We start from the raw sequence: 20110 nt of genomic DNA on the forward strand, positions 1-20110 counted from the left end.
AATTTGAGTTTCATCTGTATTTTATCTTGGTGGGCCGCAGTCCATGGCCTCACAGAGCTCATTTCACACCACTGCTTTGTTGTAACATGTGGTAGCGTACCAAGTTAAGTGCAATGTATTGAGGTGCCATACATTTTGCATGGCACTCTAATGAATCTCCAGACCTTGGCCCTTATTTTTTGACTTTTGCTGTTAGCTTCTCCAATGGGAGGTTAACCCTCTTCATTTGCCCTGGTGATTACTGTCGCTGGAAGGGGGGGGGGGGTGCCAACATTTTGAGTGGTTAGTGAAACAGGATATATAGTACAATATTGGGGGTACAGTGTTGGACTACAGATAAAACAGATTTGGGGGTGCTTATTTAAGAGGACTGCAAAATGAGCAAACTGCAGGACACAGCAGTGCGAAAAGTTAATAGAATTCTGCGGTGCATCACTAGAATTTTTACCAACATGAGAAATGAGGTCCCGATTCACCTACATAGGATCTTTAGTCATCACTGGCAGGAGGAAGGAGGTCCCCATTCCACTATATAGATCTTTAGTTATAACATGAGGGATCACCAGCAGGAGGAAGAAAGTCCCAATTCATAATATATATTTGTATATAGCACTAGAGGCAACACCAGCAGGAGGAAAGACATCCTGATTCCTTAATGTAGAACTGTGGTTGGACCTCTTTTGGAATATGGTTCTAGAGACCCCACTTAAGCCAGCCATGCATGGATCAAAATTCAGCCAGTACAACAGGGACCAGCCAAATTTCAAGCCATGTACAACCACCCTGTCAGGTTTTCTCACACTCAATCAGTGCCACAGGATATAGCCAGCAGCGCGGATGTGTATTCTGATATCATTGAAGTCTATCTGCTGTCACAAAACAAGAAAATAGGGGGGAAAAAGAAACCCAAAACACACACACACACACGCAAAAAAAAAAAGAAAAAATTGGTGACATGCCTGAGGGATAAAGCATCAGGAGAGACTGCAGAAACCCAATAAGAGGGACACAACTAAAACCTTTGTATACACAAGGGGGGGGGGGGGGGGGATAGTTCAGGGGAGGCAGCATTTTCAATACGAAGCCAAGAAAACAGGGAAGTTACCTCAAAATTAGCAGGAGGAAAATATAGGATTTACCAAAAAGAGTAATTAAAGCAGAGTTCCACCCAAAAGTGAACTGCCACTCATTGTACTCCTTCCCTCCGGTGACACATTTGGCACCTTTTGGGGGGGGAGGGGGGACAGAATACCCCACCGCCCGGGCTTCCTCCCTCTCCTGGCCGCCAGTCCAGTAGGAGAGAGGAGCGGAGCCTCTCACATGTGCAGTAGGGTTCCCGGCGTGACCCGTAAGGCTTCACTGCCGGGTTCCCTTACTCGCAATGGAAGTGGCACGCACGCGGTGCCAACATCGCTGACTCCAGGACAGGCAAGTGCCTGATTATTATTATTATTATTACAGTGGTGGGTGGACCTCTGCTTTAATGCTTTGAACTGGCTAACAGAGGTATAGAGTTATGGTGACCATACACTATATGGAAAATCGGCTGAACACATTTTCGAAAAAACAAACATTAGGCCGCAAGTACAAAATGATAAATCGTTTAGTGCAGTGGTCATCAACCTTGTCCTGCAGGGCCCACTAACAGGCCAGGTTTGCAAGATAACTGAAATACATCACAGCCGATATCATTTGCTCCTCAGTGATTGCAGTATTCTAGACTGTGGGCCCTGCAGGACTGGGTTGATGACCACTGGTTTAGTGGACATAAATCAACCCATTTTTTTTCTTTTCTTTAAACATATACCTAGTGCAAACAGTTCAGAGAGGAAACACATTAACCTTTTAAATTTATCGTTTGTTAGGACATTTCCGAACTTGTTCTTGTTTTTTTCGGCCTTAAAAACGTCCCAACGATTGTCAATTTGGTTCCCATTAACTGGCCGAAAAACGAATGATTGGTCTAAACGACCGAAATGCGGAGGATTTTTCGTATAGTGTATGGCCAGCATTAACCAACGCTAAGTAAATGTAAACATTCTTGCAAAAAAAAAAACAAAAAAAAAACAAACACACACACACACACACACACACACTAGACAAAAATAAAAAAAAATCTATTTTTCTATCTAGTATCTATTGAATACTTGGTCTTTCTGCTGCCTCATTCTATGTTTCTGTATAAGTGTGTTCCACATTTTTACAGCATTACAGTAAAGAAGCCTGTTTGCAGAGGTTAAACCTCTTCAAGACACTCCAGAGTGCTCCCTTTCTTTTTGTTTTGACCCTAAAGTGTACGACTTTTCACAAAAGATTTTTTTTAGGTTTATATAGTACAAGCAAGTATTTATACACCGATCATATCCCCCTTTTATTGCCTCTTCAAGGTGGAATTATTGAATCCATCTTCATAGCGGTGGTGCTTCTCATTAGTTGAGTTGCCCTACTTGGAATGGTAATAACGACCCAGTGCCGTCACTAGGGTTGGTGTCACCCGGTGCAGTAAAACATGGCGTCACCCCCCCCCCCCCCTCTGTCTAGGCTGCCCAGCACCAAGCAGGCAGCGCACGGGCATGGGGCGCACCCCAAACCAGCCCCTGTAAATGATAGTATAGTGGCAGGTTAGGGTAGTATAGAGTGGTATAGTGGCAGGTTGGTGTAGTGGGGTGGTATAGGACAGGTTAAGGTGGCACAGGGCAAGTTAGGGTGGCACAGGGCAAGTTAGGGTGGCACAGGGCAAGTTAGGGTGGCACAGGGCAAGTTAGGGTGGCACAGGGCAAGTTAGGGTGGCACAGGGCAAGTTAGGGTGGCACAGGGCAAGTTAGGGTGGCACAGGGCAAGTTAGGGTGGCACAGGGCAGGCTGGGGTGGTACAGGGAAGGCTGGGATTGCACAGGGCAGGCTGGGCATGTCAGCAAAAAAAAAAAAAACACGGGATGGTGTCACCCCTCTAGCGGGTGTCACCCGGTGCGTAACCGCACCCCCCTAGCAACACCTCTGTAACGACCCATTATAGCCACAAAAAGGGGTGTAAACTTGCAAGCGCACAAATCTCAAAAGCAGAGTCCCCAAGAGATACAGGAACCCGTTGGGTCATTTCAGATCTCAGCATCTACCAAAATTAGAAAATTTCAGCTTTTAAGTCAACTGGCCCTTTAAATAGGAAGTCACTCCATAGCCCAGACAACTAAACACACAATTTATACATACCACTCAGAAGAAATAGTTTTCCTCCTAAAAGGTCTGGTGAAGAGCATGGGTCAGTGAGCTTTCCTAATGAGTAGAATGTTAGATCATGGGGAATGACAAAGCTGAACCTGTAACATGGAGCACACTGGAGTGTATAAGCACAAAGGCAAATACCGGATATAAAGAGATTGTAGCGGATCAGCCAAGGCAATCTGCATGTCAAGTGACTTCTTAGCTCACATGATGTATTAAGGAATGTGCTGGCAGGTTTAATCAGTGGTGAGAATTAACTGATTATAGGAGAGAAGAACGTGCCTTTCCATCAAACAGACGAGACCCCCGTTGGGAAACTCACAATCTAATATCGGGCTACCTGGACAATACTTGCCGGAGGGATTAGCCCAAGGATGCAGGCATGTACACACATGACCAGGGTTTGGTTATGTCAGAAATAAAACAAAATTATTATTTTTTTTTTTTTTTTATGAGAATATATATATATATATATATATATATATATATATATATATATATATATATATATATATATATATATATATATATATATATATATATATATATATATATATATATATATATATATATTTTTTTTTTTACAGATGTAAAAAAAAAAAAAAAAAAAAAAAAAAAAGCACATTTAAACATCTAAAGGAAAACAAGTTCCAATTTTGGGTGGAACTCTGCTTAAAATAACAAACGTGTCATACTTGTCATACAAAGGTTTTGCACAGAGGCCCCAATGCTCTTTTTCTAGGTTTCGCCAGCAGCGCTCCTGGCTCCTCTTCGAGTGCCCCAACCGAGAGACTTTATGGGGGGGGGGGCACTCGTGCGCGCGCACTCCCGAGTCCTGCTGGTGCGTCCATTGACACAGACAGCAGGACTCTTCCCCGTCCCCTGGTTCCTGTGTCACTGGATTTGAGTGACAGCAGCGGAAGCCAATGGCTCCTGCTGCTTGCAATCTGTCCCATCAGGACCCGAGACAGGGCTTGTTCTTGTACGATCGGGTCCAGATAAGATTTTTTTTTTTAAAGAGCAACTGTCATCTCTGTCCCGCAGCAGTTCCTCCTCTGACCCGCTGTTGATTCACCGACAGTCCCATTCACTTTAATGGAACGTCTGGTGATGCGGCAGTGCCACAACAACAAGGTGAGGGATGTGGCGGCAGCAGGTTAGTGGAAGGCCGCCAACAGGCGCTGCCATGATTAATCTAAAAATGGCAGATGCTCTTTAAATGCAAGGACTCCTTTCTGGTCGTTGGAATCTTTAATATTTGCAAACAAAATGAAGGTTTTCTTTACAGCCTGCTACCATTTTGCTCCTCAAGGAAGGAATAAAGCACTTCAAGCTATGCGCAGAAAGATCACAAGGTTCATAAACCGCTTAGGTTTCACACTTGGAGCCTGGTACAGATGCATTGCTCTTTAAACAATCATACAGTTTGTAGTGTACATCGATTTGCAAAACAATGGGATAAAAGGAATATTCCTGAACTTAGATTTATCTCATGGTTACTGTGAAATTGTGTGAATGCATCAATGCAGTGCATGTTATCTCAGCTTGCAGAACTTGAATTGAATGAGTTTACCAAAAATTTGACTATTTGCTCCATTTTATGCTGAATATATATATATATAAAAATAATCGCATGTGTACTTTATAGTACCGGTGCTAGTCAAATTTAAGGGTAGATCAGAGTATTGTTGGACTCTGATCTAGATTGTCAAGTGAAAAACAGGGTCTCTGTCTCAGCTTGGCTGTGCTGTGGGCTTATTCTGTTGTACTGGGGTGTTCTTCCAGCCCCAGTGCTGTAGGTGGCAGCAGTGGAGTCAAGATTTGGGTGCTCTTTCCTAGCAGCCAATCAGGAGGGTTTGACCTCACTGTGCATGCTGGGGAGAGGTATTTATGGGGCAGACGCCATTGGTTCTGGGTCTTCTTCGTCCAGTGTGGCACCCACCTTTAGGGTGGCCACATTCACAGCGCCCCGGCATTATGGCCTACCCGGCTGGGGCGTGCCTGCTACGCGGTGTTCCTGGTTCCGGGGCCATGCTGGCCCGGAGCATCTGAACAGTGACAGGGACCCAGTGAGTGACTAGGTTCCCACCATTGAGGATCCCAAGCTGTACTGCTGTTCGGTGGGGAGTCAGTCTGCGGAGCGCCATTGAGAGGCTGGTGGTCCAAAAGGGCCTGGACACACCATCGGGGATCGACGTAGCCAGACACTGAGGGATTGATCAACTGTCAGTCGGTACCTGGGTGACAAATTGAAGGAGACCCAGGCGTAACTCATCTAAGGAGGAGATCTCCAAGAATTCAATCCAGAGAGGGCCCTGTGGCAGAGGTACCTTTCTGAGGCTCACCGAGGAGGGTCTGTGGCAGAGACTTCGTCCTACCATTGTCCGAGTGATACTTTGGCTGCCAGGTCAGCGAGAGAGGCCTGTCCGGGTACACTAAACCTATTCCAGCAGGAGTGGCGCAGAGAAGTGTTACGCTTGGGAGCAGTGGCGGCTGGTGCTCAACATTTTTGGGGGGGCGCAAACGGAAAAAAAATTGCAGCCTCACTGTGCCCATCAAATGCAGCCACTGTGCCATCAATTGTCACCACTGTGCCATGCCATCAATTCGCACCGCTGTGCCCTTTGTCGCCGCTGTGCCCATTAATTGTCGCCGCTGTGCCCAGTAAAGTGCCCCTCCCCCCCCCCCCCCCCGGCACTTACCTTTACTGGAGTCAGCCATCCACGTCCCTCAATGTCTTCTACCGCCCTTGATGACTGACAGGCGTCTCAGCCAATCAGGTTACCGGTAGCTAGAATCAGCCAACCCGATTGGCTGAGACACCTGTCAGTCTTATCCAAGGAGCGCATCCCTAGTGCGTTCCTTGTATAAGCTTCCGGGACCCGAGGGCTGTACTCGGAAAAGCCTATCAGAGCCGTTGGCTCTGATAGGCACTTCCGTACAGCCAACCTGCTGCCGTTATTCAGATGGCCGGACATGAGCGCCAACCATCTGAATAGAACAGCGGCAGCGGCGATAATAACATAGATTCGTGCAATGCATGAATCTATGTTATTAGACTCAGTGGCGGTGAGAGCCAGAGGGGGCGGCGCTCCAGCGCCCTTTATGGACGAACCGCCACTGCTTGGGAGCAGGACTGCTTCCCATTATAACGTCTGAATCTGCTATTCTACCTTCTTCTGATTTACTTTCCTCACCACAAGTTTATTGTTTTTACCCGGCTGGGTAATAAAGAGCACAGCAAAGAGCACCTGTCGTGGACATTCCTTCACTTCTACTATATGCAATTCGCATCATTTACCCGTAGGAATTCGGAGAAGCCATGAGGTAATGTGCCGCCCAAACATCCAGCAGCTCCTCCGGGGGTAATGCTACATATACCGTATATATATTTTTTTATCCACCCTGCTCCTTTAGTAAATCAACCCCAAAAGTTTACCAGTTCGTTCAATGAAGACACACAGTGTGGCAAGTAATAGATGTTTTACCTTGTTGGTATGCCAAGTGTATGATTGTTTGAGTAGTGCAGGATAAAAATTACAGGCATGCAAAAAGATTGTTAATTAAAAGGGTAACTCCTTTCTTGGGGAAAAAATTAATTAAAATAAATATAGCGCATATGATTGCAACACAAATCATTTTGTAATTTAACAACATTAAAAATGACCTTTTCTTTTTAATCTGCAACCAATGTAACTTTCTGGGAATACATTGTGTACAGAAAACTCCAGGTAGCCTTATTGAAGAGTGTGTACTGACCAAAAAAAAAACATTTCCTGCTTGTATGATTGGCTCAGTTTTCCCAGAAGTCTGCCTAAAGCCTGGTACACACGATTGGATTTTCCCCGATCAAAGCGTAGGACTTTTGTCTGAAGGGTGTTGGCCACGAACTTATCTTGCATACACACAGCAAAGAATTGTCGGCCAACAAAACACGAACCTACGTGTTTTTTCAGCTCTTTAGCGCCACCGTTTTGGCAACTTCTGCTAATGTGTTATGGTGGGCATTGCTTCTGTACACACACGATCGGATAATCCGACAACACACATTCGTTGTTGGAAAACTTTAAAGCATGCTATCCAACAATTTGCAGGTGGAAAATCCAACAATTGTCCAATTGTCCAAAAACGGTCAGATTTCCCGGTCAGATTTCCCGGTCAGATTTCCCGGTCAGAAAATCCGACCGTGTGTACGGGGCCTTTAGATACAAGTCAGATTTCAGGCATCCCTTGCAACAAAAATGTAATTTGAAAGATACTTTCAATAGGAACCCGTCTAAAAGGGATGCAGGCCCAGCAGATTTATTCATTAGTGCCCTGCAGCTTCACACCTGACAGTTAATTATGAAACCACTCCCATTAGACCCATTCAGAACAGAGGCACAGGGAAACGCATTGATTTCTTCAGAATAGCAAAAGGTAGAAATCTGCAAAGTTAGTTATAATCCTTGTACAATCCCCCCTCAACAAAAGTGGAGTAGCGCTTTAACCAATTTGACTTTTTTTTTTAGCAACATTAAAACGTATTTTTTATTATTTGTTTTTTTTACCATCTAAATTTATAATTATTTTTGTTATTATAATTTTTATTATTTCCATTATTTCAATCCAAAAATCACTTGCTTCCTCAGGTTCCTATAAGGGGGTATCCTTCATTAGGGGTAGCCTAAGGGGTATGAAGACGACAGATGTTTATTGTACATTTGGTGTTTCTGCAGCACTGCTTTGTCAGACAATCACCATGAAATGACAGTAATCACAGCCTGGAGCCAACGTCTTTGGCTGCCTGTTCCTTTACTGCGCACACAGATGTTGCCACACCTCAAAGCAAGCATAGCGCGCCAGACAACTGTATGAGCGCCCACACAGATCTAAAGTTCAGGTGCAAATGACATTACCAATCCTTTCATAACACATGGTAACTACATAAAAAGAAATTTGGTTCATTGTGGTGCATTAGTCAGCCGATACAAATCAATTGGCTGCTCTAACGCAAGTTTAAAACGCACATGTTCCATCGCATGTTAATACACCTCAATGGACTGTCCTGGGGTGAATGAGTTTTAACAGTTTATTAATTGTTCATTCATTTCTGCCAGTATGACTACTTCCTTTACAGGGTGACAACGCTGGGTGTTCTAAAGTGAAAAACCGCACAGTAGCATTGCAACGCTTTTCGTTTAATATGGAGAAAATTCTTTTAAAACTATGCGAGTAAATCTAGATAACAAATCATGTATTCTGACAGCAAACCAATCCTATGAGGAAGACCTTGATCACGCAGGTGGAAACGCTTCAGGAATTTGTACATCAGACATTTAGAACATATGTTACTGTATGTACCATTCATTGTTTGCATTTTTGTAGAATTTCCAATGTAGATACAGTCTACAACCAGAGCTCATATTTTAACATTAAAATGTGTTTTCGGCCATGTTGAAATTCAATAAGAAACCCTTTTTTAATCAAGTACCTCTTCCAATACTACTAATTTGCTGTGGAAAAGCCCCACTGAGGGAACTCTTCCATATTAGCACAGTAGCATTGTTACCCTTTGGGGCAGGATATATTTTTTTTTTTTTTTTTTTTTTTTTTTAAAGGGACAAATACATTTGAGAAAGACAAAAAAAAAAAAAAAAACTCTAGTTATATCGGAGCGCCACCTAAAAAGAGGAAGCTCTGCTTATCCGCTTCCTCCCCCCTCAGAAACCTTTTGGAGAGGGGGGGGGGGGCAACAGGTACCTGGCTTGGACAGGTACACGTGCCCTCTTTCGGGAGAACCTGCAAGGCTTCACTTCCTGTTTACCTTACGGGCAATCACGACGGCAGCACCTGAGAGCTGATGAAAACATCAGCTGGGGTGCCGACATCGCTGGATTGTTGGAGTTGGGTGGTGGCAGGGTGGGAGTAGAGTAAGTGAAGGCAAGCTAGTTGAGAGTGGGGTAAAAGGGATTGTGGGGTGGGAGAGTTGGGATGTGATCACTGGGGGGGGGGGGGGGGGGCGGAATAGAAGGGTTATTGGGAGACATGGGAGCAGAGGTGACAGCTGGTAGAGGGAAGGAGGAGGCAACAGGCAGAAGTGACAGCCAGAGACTGGCGTGGTACAGGAGACAGCCAGCGACTGCAGGCATGGTACGGGTACTCTATAAAGGAACACTGCACTAACAGGATGGGAGAGAGCCTGCACCACCTCCTCTCTGCCGCCGACACCTCTCCTGTCCTCTGCCTCTTGTCCCAGCCCCGAATGCAGGGATTGAAGAAGAGAAGCTCAGCGGCCAACAATGTCCATGGTGGGAGAGCCCACAACAAATCTGGGGAGCACCCCCATAGATCCGGCCACATCGTCTGTCTCGTGGGAGAGGAGCTGGCCGGACAGCACACGGAGGAGGGAGAGAGCCCTGCTGCTCAGTGCAACAGGATACACATAAAGCCTCAGCATCCAGCTAGGGAGAGCCCGGAGTCAGAGCTGGAGGAGGGAGGTATGCAGCGAGGAGACGAGGCTGGTGGGCTGTTAGAACGGGCAGGCCTGCACCTAGCGATACCACTGGGAGTTGGAGGTGGGGATGGCACTGTCCAGAGGGGAGGAGGAGGTGGTCCGCTCCCTAGCAATGTCGCTTCCGGTATCAGAGCATTTTTCCGAGTACCGATACTTGTGAAAATGGCTAGTATCGGCACCAATATCGATACTAGCATCAGTGCAACCCTACTAGGAACTCCCAGTCCCTTTAGAAAGTAGCATAAAAATGTTGTAAGCTGTATGCTGAAGTACCTCCAAGATCCTTGTAGACACTGGTCTCAGCTCTACCGACTGAAGGAAAAATGCCAGCCCACCCGGCTGACTTCAGATCTCCCTGGGCAAGGTTAACAGAGACCCGCTACATAGGGGAAGTCTCTCACCTTGTTTGCAAGTCCCTGACTGCTGTAGCACTTACACTGTCCTCATTGTTCCCTCCGCCTCTCAAGGAAGATTCCCTCCAAACTGCTTTGTCAGGGTCCCCCCCCCCCACTCACTGTGCACAAGAGCGTAGGCTCCCTCCTCACTGGACAGAGGCAGCCATTGGCTCCTGCTGCTGTCAAATCACAGCCAGGGAGGAACAAGTGTGGGGGATCCAAATCACCTGCTGGGTGCCAACGGACCCATAGTCGGCTCAGTAGCAAGCATGTGCGAGTGCCCCCATAGCAAGCCGCTTGCTATGGGGCACTTGGCAAGGAGGAGCGCCAATGGGGCACCTGAGAGGAGGAGCTGGGCTATTGCACAGAGCAGGCACGTAGACAGAAATACCCTCTACTTGAAAGGGGCCATGATCGGCACAGCACACCAGAGAGACTCAAAAAGCAATCAATATGTATAGAAACTGTACTTATTACATTTAAAAAAATGGAACAGCTTGAAAACAATTGCCAAAACCTTGACCAATGTCAGTGAATTAACTGAGACACCCGATGCGTTTCGAAAATAGGGTTTCGACTCATATAGCAGGTACAAGGATATTCTAAACTAATAGCAATGACTTTCATATACAAAAACATCCACGTTTGCCTTCTGCTGCCTTTTGTATGATGCATTTGAACGCAACCTGGTCAGTAACAATGCTACTCTTGCACCATTTGTACAGTAAAACCTTGGTTTGAGAGCAATTTGGTTTGAGAGCTTTTTGCAAGACAAGCAAAATGTTTTAATAAATTTTGCCTTATATGATATACAAGCGATGTCTTGATATAAGAGTAGCGTCATGTCACAACGGAGTATGAAAGAGAAGAGAGGAGCCTCTAAGTGTAGCAATATGGTTAAATTTAATGAAGGTACAACCAGGGCCGATCCTAGGGTCACAGGCGCCTGGGTGAAGAAATATTTCTGGCGCCCCCACATGGGCATTGTCATTTTACTAACTCCTCCCCTTACATCTCATTATACATCACATCTGTAGATGGACTAGGCAAAGGAATGGGCAGGGGCTGTGTATCCTATGCAATCTATCATGCCATAAAACATCTAGAGCAGGGGCAGCCCAGAGCACGTGTAAAGGGATGCTGGGGATGCCACCCCCCAGCACACTGAACACTGACTCACCTTGATTCTCTCTCTGTGCAGCCTGAGATAGAGATGGGAGTGGGAGGCATTCCAACTGGAGTTGGTGGAGACAGTGCGGGATCCAAGACTCCCAGTGTTAGGAATTCATTCCTGCACATCAGCACTCAGCAGCCACTGAAAACTAGAACTCTCATGTCAGGAAGAGGAGCGGCCCCTCCCCCGAGCAATGTCAGGCTGGACAGGAGGAAGGGGAAAACTCTGGCACTTCAGCGCCCCACCTCTGCAGGCGCCTGGGTGCAATGCACCCTGCCTAGGATCGGCCCTGGGTACAACATTTAGCAACTTATTGCTACCCTTAGAGGTGCCTCTCATACCCTGCAAAAAAAAAAAATGCTTTGATATACAAATGCTTTGAATTACAAGCATAGGTTTCTGGAACGAATTATGCTTGCAAACCAAGGTTTTACTGTATATGAAACTCATTGCTATTCTTATATAGTAGAATATCCTTGTACCTGCTATATAAGCATCCCTGAAGAAGTCTTCAAAACCCTATTTTCGAAACGTGTTAAGTCAATTCACTGGTTTTGGCAACCATCAGTATTACATCGCCCATGTACCGTTTTCAAGCCGTTAGCCTTTTAGAAGTCATCTTTGATATGTAATAAAAAGGAACGTTTTTATACATATTGCTTGGAGTTTTTATGGTCGGCTGACATTCACAGTTCTCTACCATATATCTATTTAGAGCAGGCAAGTATGACAGGTTGGTTACCAAAAAAAATAAAAATTTCTAAGAGTATATATATATATATATATATATATATATATATATATATATATATATATATATATATATATATATATATATATATATATATATATATATATATATATATATATATATATATATATATATATAAAATTCTCTGCGTATATGGGAACAGCATACATTCTCACACAAGTACGGCAGGCACATGTCAGGAAAATTAAATGTTGGGATAGAATGCTAGTCTATAGACTACTTTGACACCGGACTGCTCTCAATCATCCATCCAGCCATCTGGACCAGCACTATACAAAGGACTATTAAAAAGGGCCAAGATTGTTCATTAGACGATCGATAAACATTCTGTACAATCAGGATCAGTCTATGCAGCAGGAATCAAGGAGACCTTTAGCAGATAAAGGACAGACTGAACATTAAAAGTCTGAAGGTAAATGGGGAAATGACAGGAAGGATATTATCGATGTCATTAGGGGCTTTCAGGAAACAGAACGAATTATTATGTGTATATAATTGGGTGGCGTTATGAGCTCAGCAAATATTGCCCTACAACAAGCCACCTTCATCCATTAACTCATTCTGCTTAGAAATGGAACGCATCATCTTTTTAAAGTGTCTCTCTGTTCCTTAAAGCAGTATTAAACAAAAAAACACACAACACACACACACACACACACAATTCTTCAGCTTTCCAACACAATTAGGTAGATTCACGTAGAGGCGCCTAACTTTAGGGCGGCCTAGCGTAGTCTTTTTAGACTACACCGCCGTAAATTAGTTAGGCTAGTAGTGATTCTTAAACCACTTACCTGCTAATTTTCGGCGGCGTAGCCTAAAACGAGCAGGCGCAAGCGCGCCTAATTCAAATGACTTGGAGGGGGGCGTGTTTTACCGAAATGAGGCTTGACCTCACGTTTGACGTTTTTTGACACTGCGCATGCGCCGGGCGACTACATTTCCCAGTGCGCATTGCGGCTAAGTAGGCCGTACGGGCCTATTGATTTCGACGCGTACGTAAACTACGTAAATCCCGATTCGCGGACGACTTGCGCAAAAGACTTAAAAAATTTAACCTCGCGGTGGGAACGGCAGCCATACTTAACATTGTTATTCCACCTCATAGGTGGAATAACTTTAGGCGGCCTATCGCGTACGGAAACGACGTTAATCGACTGCCGCGTGCTCGCGATCGTTCGGGAATCGTCGTAAATGCTCATTTACATAATCTACGCCGGCTGCAATGGAAGCGCCACCTAGCGGTAAGCCAAAACATTGCAATCTAACATATGACGGCGCAAGCCGTCCTATCTTAGATATGTTTAAGTGTATCTCTGTTAGAGAATACACTTAAACATAGGTCGGCTTAGATTCAGAGTTAGGTCGGCTTATCTGTAGATAAGCCGGCCTAACTCCTTGTGAATCTACCTATATGTGGTGGCTGCATTTGTTTTCTTTTTTGGGCCGATTTCTCTTTTTTTAACTTATGTTCTGGCAAGTAACAGTCAGTCTAACAGTGGCCATACCAGGTTTCGATAAATGGCAGATTTTTCTGATTGCTCTCCTCTGATCCAAAATGATTGCTCTTTAGCCGACAACCCATTTGATCTACACTACATTGTCAAAAGTATTGGGATGCCTGCCTTTACATGCACTTTAATGGAGTCTTAGTCTGTAGGGGTCAATATTGAGTTGGCCCACCCTTTGTGCAGCTATAAAAGGAGTGTGTCTATAGGAATGTTTGACCATTCTTCCGTAAGTGCATTTATGAGGTCAGGCACGGATGTTGGCGAGAAGGCTTGGCTCACAGTATACGCCTTAATTCATCCCAAAGGTGTTCTATCAGGTTAAGGTCAGGACTATACAGGCCAGTCAAGTTCCTCCACCTCAAACTCGCTCTCCAAAGAGCTCTCAAAAAAAAAGGGGCCTAGTGGTGATATCTACCCCACCTCTCTGTGAGGTTCGTAGGAAGTGTATAATTTGGCATAGATGATAGGTCTCTATGGGGGGCATTTCTAAAGTTTCCTTAAAAGTAGTTGGTCTGTCTTCTCCCCTTACGATCTATAAAAATTAGCAATTCTGTAAAGCCCCTTGTTGACCCACCAGGTGAATTGGGTATTCTGTTGGCCTGGGATGAAATGAGGATTGTTGAAACGTGGAGCCCACTGGCGAGTGGGGGGATTTCAAGGGGTAAAGTGGGATAAAGAAGGGTTCAATAGCGCCCAATGTTCCTTCGCAGGGAGCCACATAAGGAGATCTAAGGGAATGGTGGGGCTGGCCTGTGCCTCCAAGTGGACCCAGTCAGGTCTATCTTTCATTAAAAATGTGATATAACTGGACCAAAATTGTGCCGCTCTATAGTACTGCATTTTCTGCAAAACTTCCAGTCCACCAAAGGGACCTAAATAATTGTAACGTATTTGAGGGAGAACATTCTAACGGCCGCTATTCTACCCATCCAGGAAATATTGTGCGTTTGCCAAGTTTTCAGGTCATGTTCTGTGGAGTCATAAAGGGGAGTGTAATTTGCCCGATACAATATAGCAATGTCAGAAGTCAGTTTGACTCCAAGATATGGGGCCTTTCAATATTTTACAGATGCAATGGATTTTAAAGGGGAACGCGTGTATGACCACCATTAGGGTGTCTACACTCTGGATGGAGGAGCAATGGACATCTTTGGTTAGCAGCATTGTTAGACTGGTGAGAGGGTAGTGTTAGATGGTCTAGCACAGGGGTCTCCAAACATTCTAAACAAAGGGCCGGTTTGTCCTTTAGACTCTTGGAGGGCCGGACCTTGGCCAGCGGGAGTGGAAATTTTCCTGGCATCATTGTTAGTAAACATCTGGTATTAGGGGGAGGAATAGTGCCGCATTGCTGGTATCATAGGGAGGAATAGTGCTCTATTAGTTGTGTCAGTGGGAGAATAGTGTCTCGTATCAGTGGGAGGGATAGTGCCCCAAGGGCCGGATAAAGGCAAGCAAAGGGCCGCATTCGGCCCTCGGGCCGCAGTTTGGAGACCACTGGTCTAGCAGAATAAAAAGTCTTGTGTACACCCAATGAGATTATTCAATTTCACATTCACATACACCTGAATAACAAAACTTCAGAAGGGATGTATTCTTTAATTTCATGCGTGGTTTTGGTCTTGTGATTTTTTTTTTTTCGGACCAATATTGTACTGATTAAATGAAAAATGTTCATGCTGGTATGGTACGAGAAAAAAAGTGCTTGTCCCTTCGGATAATTCCGCATGAACGGTCGGGATCGGCTCTCGAAAGCTGTGTACAAACGATCAGATGATCGCTCCAAAGGCGTTATTTTTCATCCAATTGTGTGTACTAGGCATTAGATGGACTTAACTAGCAAATTAAAGCTGAACTTCAGCAAACACTTAACTGTTGCTGTGACTGCTCGTATTTTCCCCTTTTGGAATAGCGGTTCAATTTTTTAAAAAGGTGACCATTACAAACCACTGCTGTCAGTGGTAAGTGATTTGTCTCAACTAGCCATGATTAAGCACTGAAGCTACAGTGCGAAACGTTAGCTTTTGTTAAAAAATTTTTGCTGTGGCATGTTTATTTTGTGATCGATTTTAATTAAAAGATCATTTTTGGAGTGCGGCTGTCCAAGTTTCCTTCGTATTTTTGCATCACTATTGCATTTCCGGCACCCATGGTTTGGTTCCAGTAAGGAGGTTCTCTCTCTCTGGTTTGTCTCAACACTTACACTTTTGCTCAACAGATTGGTTTACATTCCAGCAGGATGCCTGTTTGCCAGAATGACTAAACTCCTGCACATGCGCAATGCGTCATCCTGCACTGGCCAATCAAGACGGCTAAAGACAACCACCAGTGGCAGCTCCCCTCTAATACATGTACCTGGCCCCTAATCTACATGCAGGGCGCCGGACATGTTTTTTTTTTTTTTTAAAACATGATTAGAGCCTGGGGCTCGAATTGGCTTAAAAAAAAAGGGTGGGCTTGGGGTGCAGAGCTTCCACTTATGTCTCCTCCTCCTCCGTCAGGTGCCACATGGTTTTTGATAGGTACTCTGTCCTCACTTCCGTTAGACCTCACAAGGCAAGGTACGTCAGCAGTTCAGGCCCCTCCTCCTCCCTCCCCCTGCTGCTGGGCCAGTAAAGAGAGCTGGGCCTTGGCCGTGAAAATAAAGTGAGAGAAACGTTAAAAAAAGTGCCTTGCGAAAGTATTTGGCCCCCTTGAACTTTGCGACCTTTTGCCACATTTCAGGCTTCAAACAAAGATATAAAACTGTAATTTTTTTTGAAGAATCAACAAGTGGGACACAATCATGAAGTGGAATGAAATGTATTGGATATTTCAAACTTTAACAAATAAAAAACTGAAAAATTGGGCGTGCAAAATTATTCAGCCCCTTTACTTTCAGTGCAGCAAACTCTCTCCAGAAGTTCAGTGAGGATCTCTGAATGATCCAATGTTGACCTAAATGACTAATGATGATAAATAGAATCCACCTGTGTGTAATCAAGTCTCCGTATAAATGCACCTGCACTGTGATAGTCTCAGAGGTCTGTTTAAAGCGCAGAGAGCATCATGAAGAACAAGGAACACACCAGGCAGGTCCGAGATACTGTTGTGGAGAAGTTTAAAGCCGGATTTGGATACAAAAAGATTTCCCAAGCTTTAAACATCCCAAGGAGCACTGTGCAAGCGATAATATTAAAATGGAAGTTGTATCGGACCACTGCAAATCTACGAAGACCTGGCCATCCCTCTAAACTTTCAGCTCATACAAGGAGAAGACTGATCAGAGATGCACCCAAGAGGCCCATGATCACTCTGAATGAACTGCAGAGATCTACAGCTGAGGTGGGAGACTCTGTCCATAGGACAACAATCAGTCCCTGTATACTGCACAAATCTGGCCTTTATGGAAGAGTGGCAAGAAGAAAGCCATTTCTTAAAGATATCCATAAAAAGTGTCGTTTAAAGTTTGCCACAAGCCACCTGGGAGACACACCAAACATGTGGAAGAAGGTGCTCTGGTCAGATGAAACCAAAATCGAACTTTTTGGCAACAATGCAAAACGTTATGTTTGGCGTAAAAACAACACAGCTCATCACCCTGAACACACCATCCCCACTGTGAAACATGGTGGTGGCAGAATCATGGTTTGGGCCTGCTTTTCTTCAGCAGGGACAGGAAAGATGGTTAAAATTGATGGGAAGATGTATGGAGCCAAATACAGTACCATTCTGGAAGAAAACCTGATGGAGTCTGCAAAAGACCTGAGACTGGGACGGAGATTTGTTTTCCAACAAGACAATGATCCAAAACCTAAAGCAAAATCTACAATGGAATGGTTCACAAATAAACAACTCCAGGTATTAGAATGGCCAAGTCAAAGTCCAGACCTGAATCCAATCGAGAATCTGTGGAAAGAACTGAAAACCGCTGTTCACAAACGCTCTCCATCCAACCTCACTGAGCTCGATCGGTTTTGCAAGGAGGAATGGGCAAAAATTTCAGTCTCTCGATGTGCAAAACTGATAGAGACATACCCCAAGCGACTTACAGCTGTAATCGCAGCAAAAGGTGGCGCTACAAAGTATTAACTTAAGGGGGCTGAATCATTTTGCACGCCCAATTTTTCAGTTATTTTTTTGTTAAAAAAAGAAGTTTGAAATATCCAATAAATTTCATTCCACTTCACGATTGTGTCCCACTTGTCGATTCTTCAAAAAAAAAAAAAAATACAATTCTATATCTTTATGTTTGATGCCTGAAATGTGGCAAAAGGTTGCAAAGTTCAAGGGGGCCGAATACTTTCGCAAGGCACTGTAGCAGTCTTCTGACTTCTATTGATGAGAAAAGGTATTTAGCAGTTTATATTTACTAAAATAATTGCATTTACATGTTGTGTGTGATGTACGAACGCAGAGACCTGGGTTAAGTAACACTTTAAAGCAGGGTTCTCAAACTAGTGGCCCTCCAGCTGTTGCAGAACTACGAGTCCCATGAGGCATTGCAAGGCTGACAATAAAAAGCATGACTCCCACAAGCAGAGGTATGATGGGATGTGTAGTTCTGCAACAGCTGGAGGGCACCCAGTTTGAGATCATTGCTTTAAAGGGTAAAGCTTGATTGTGGACACTACCATACTCATTACCCAATTATCAGTTTTCAGTGAAATTATGATTTGTTTTTTTCAGGTAATGAGGTCTAAAGTATATATCCTTCACTCTGTGCAATAACTTTGCAGAACACCTTAAAAAAATAAGTAAAAAATGGTTCTCTTGACACGCTATTCTTAGGAAGTGGGCAACTGTAACAATGCATTGGAGAGATAAAATCAGATCAGCAAGAATCACAAAACCTATGAAGAATGCGAGCAACACCTTTTACACTGGAATACATTTTCTTACCAAATATTTGTACAGAGCACAGTATTTAGAAACACCCAACTAGCACGTCTACAAGCCATGTTTCTTAGAGATTTTTCACAAGTAATCACTTGTATGGTCTATGTAAATCCGAAAAACATTTATTTTTACTTTTGAATAAAGTCAGGATCAAGTTGAAATGTCAAGTCACACTGGTGTGAACCAGGGATTATGATTTTTTTTTTGTATTGCAGTTATTGTGTAATTATTCTGTTCAGGGGGTCTGCCCCTGTGTACGCTGGTCCACTTGCTTTGTTTATTCTGCATAGGTTTAAAAAAAAAAAAAAAAAAAAGACAGAAAAATAATCAGGTGTTAATACCCGATTATTTTTCTGTCCCCTTTTTCCTGATTTTACACTTCGTTTTTTTTGTTTGTTTTTTAAACCTATGTTAACTAGAAAATAGAGATGAAAACTATTGAGCGAGATAGGGAAAGACTGGGCTATAAGAATACAGTAAAACCTTGGTTTGAGAGCGTTTTGCAAGACAAGCAAAATGTTTCACTACATTTTGCCTTGATATACATCCGATGTCTTGATATAAGAGTAGTGTCATGTCACAGCTGAGTATAAAAGAGAAGAGAGGCACCTCTAAGTGTAGCAATATGGTTACATTTAATGAAGGTACAACATTTAGCAACTTATTTCTACACTTAGAGGCTCCTCTCTTCTCTTTCATACCCTGTAAAAAAAATGCTTTGATATACAAGTGCTTTGGATTACAAGCATGCTCTGGAACAAATTATGCTCGCAATCCAAGGTTTTACTGTACAGAATAGTTAAGTCCAAAAGGAAAAATTACTCCACAACCATCAAATCTGCTTTTACACTGGGGCCGGCGTTGATGGTAAAACGCTGCTAGTTTTAGTGGCGCTATTCAGCTACTAGTTGGGTGCTTTTAACCCCCTGTCAACAGCCGAATAAAGGGTTAAATGCGCCCGTGTAGTGCCACTGCCGAAGACCTTTGCAGGCGCTTTGGAAGCGATGCCCATTCATTTCAATGGGCAGGAGAGGTGAATACACCGCTCCTTCCCTATCCCAAAATAAGCTGCTTGCAGGACTTAATGTTCTGCCAGCGCACTGCTCCAGTGTTTTTTTACAGGCGCTATTTCTAGCCCAAAAGCACCCCTGCGTGAAAGAGGTCTTTGAGATTACAGTGGTATATTAGACAACAGGCAAACTTTTTTTTTTTTAAACAAAGTTGATTTTGGATCAGGTGGAGTAGACAAGTAGAGATGAAGGGTGCCACATTGGCTATAAAAAAAAAATTATTATAATATATATATATATATATATATATATATATATATATATATATATATATATATATATATATATATATATATATATATATATTTATTTATATATGTTATAATATAAAATATATTTTATAATAGAAATAATAAATATTTTATAATAGAAATATATAAATTAAATCCCCCCCCCCCCTTTTTTTCTCAGAAGGGTCAAAGTGTAAATGGTTGAACCAATAAAAATTGTGTGTAAAGAGTCTGGTCATTATTCATCATCTCTTCCCCAAATCTCCCTGCATTTCACTCTGCAATAAATTCCCACAAATGACTCTCGATATATACCACATACTACGGATACAAGCATTTACATGGCATTTTATAAATGCCATCAATAAA

General features: G+C 43.6%; 1 protein-coding gene across 9 annotated transcripts in view; it reads right to left on the reverse strand.

The window, feature by feature from the left end:
* The window catches only part of SYTL2 (synaptotagmin like 2), a 164302-nt gene that overhangs the window by 87596 nt on the left and 56596 nt on the right, over window positions 1-20110 (reverse strand). The window contains exon 1 of one of the 9 annotated variants that reach the window (XM_040340068.1): window positions 3210-3224. The exons of the other annotated variants lie outside the window; for them this stretch is intronic. The gene's annotated coding sequence lies outside the window, so the exon portion shown is untranslated. Of the gene's footprint in view, window positions 1-3209; window positions 3225-20110 lie in introns of those variants that run through there. 9 annotated transcript variants of the gene reach the window in all.

Source organism: Rana temporaria, chromosome 2, assembly GCF_905171775.1.
Source record: "Rana temporaria chromosome 2, aRanTem1.1, whole genome shotgun sequence".
NCBI classification, from domain to species: domain Eukaryota; kingdom Metazoa; phylum Chordata; class Amphibia; order Anura; family Ranidae; genus Rana; species Rana temporaria.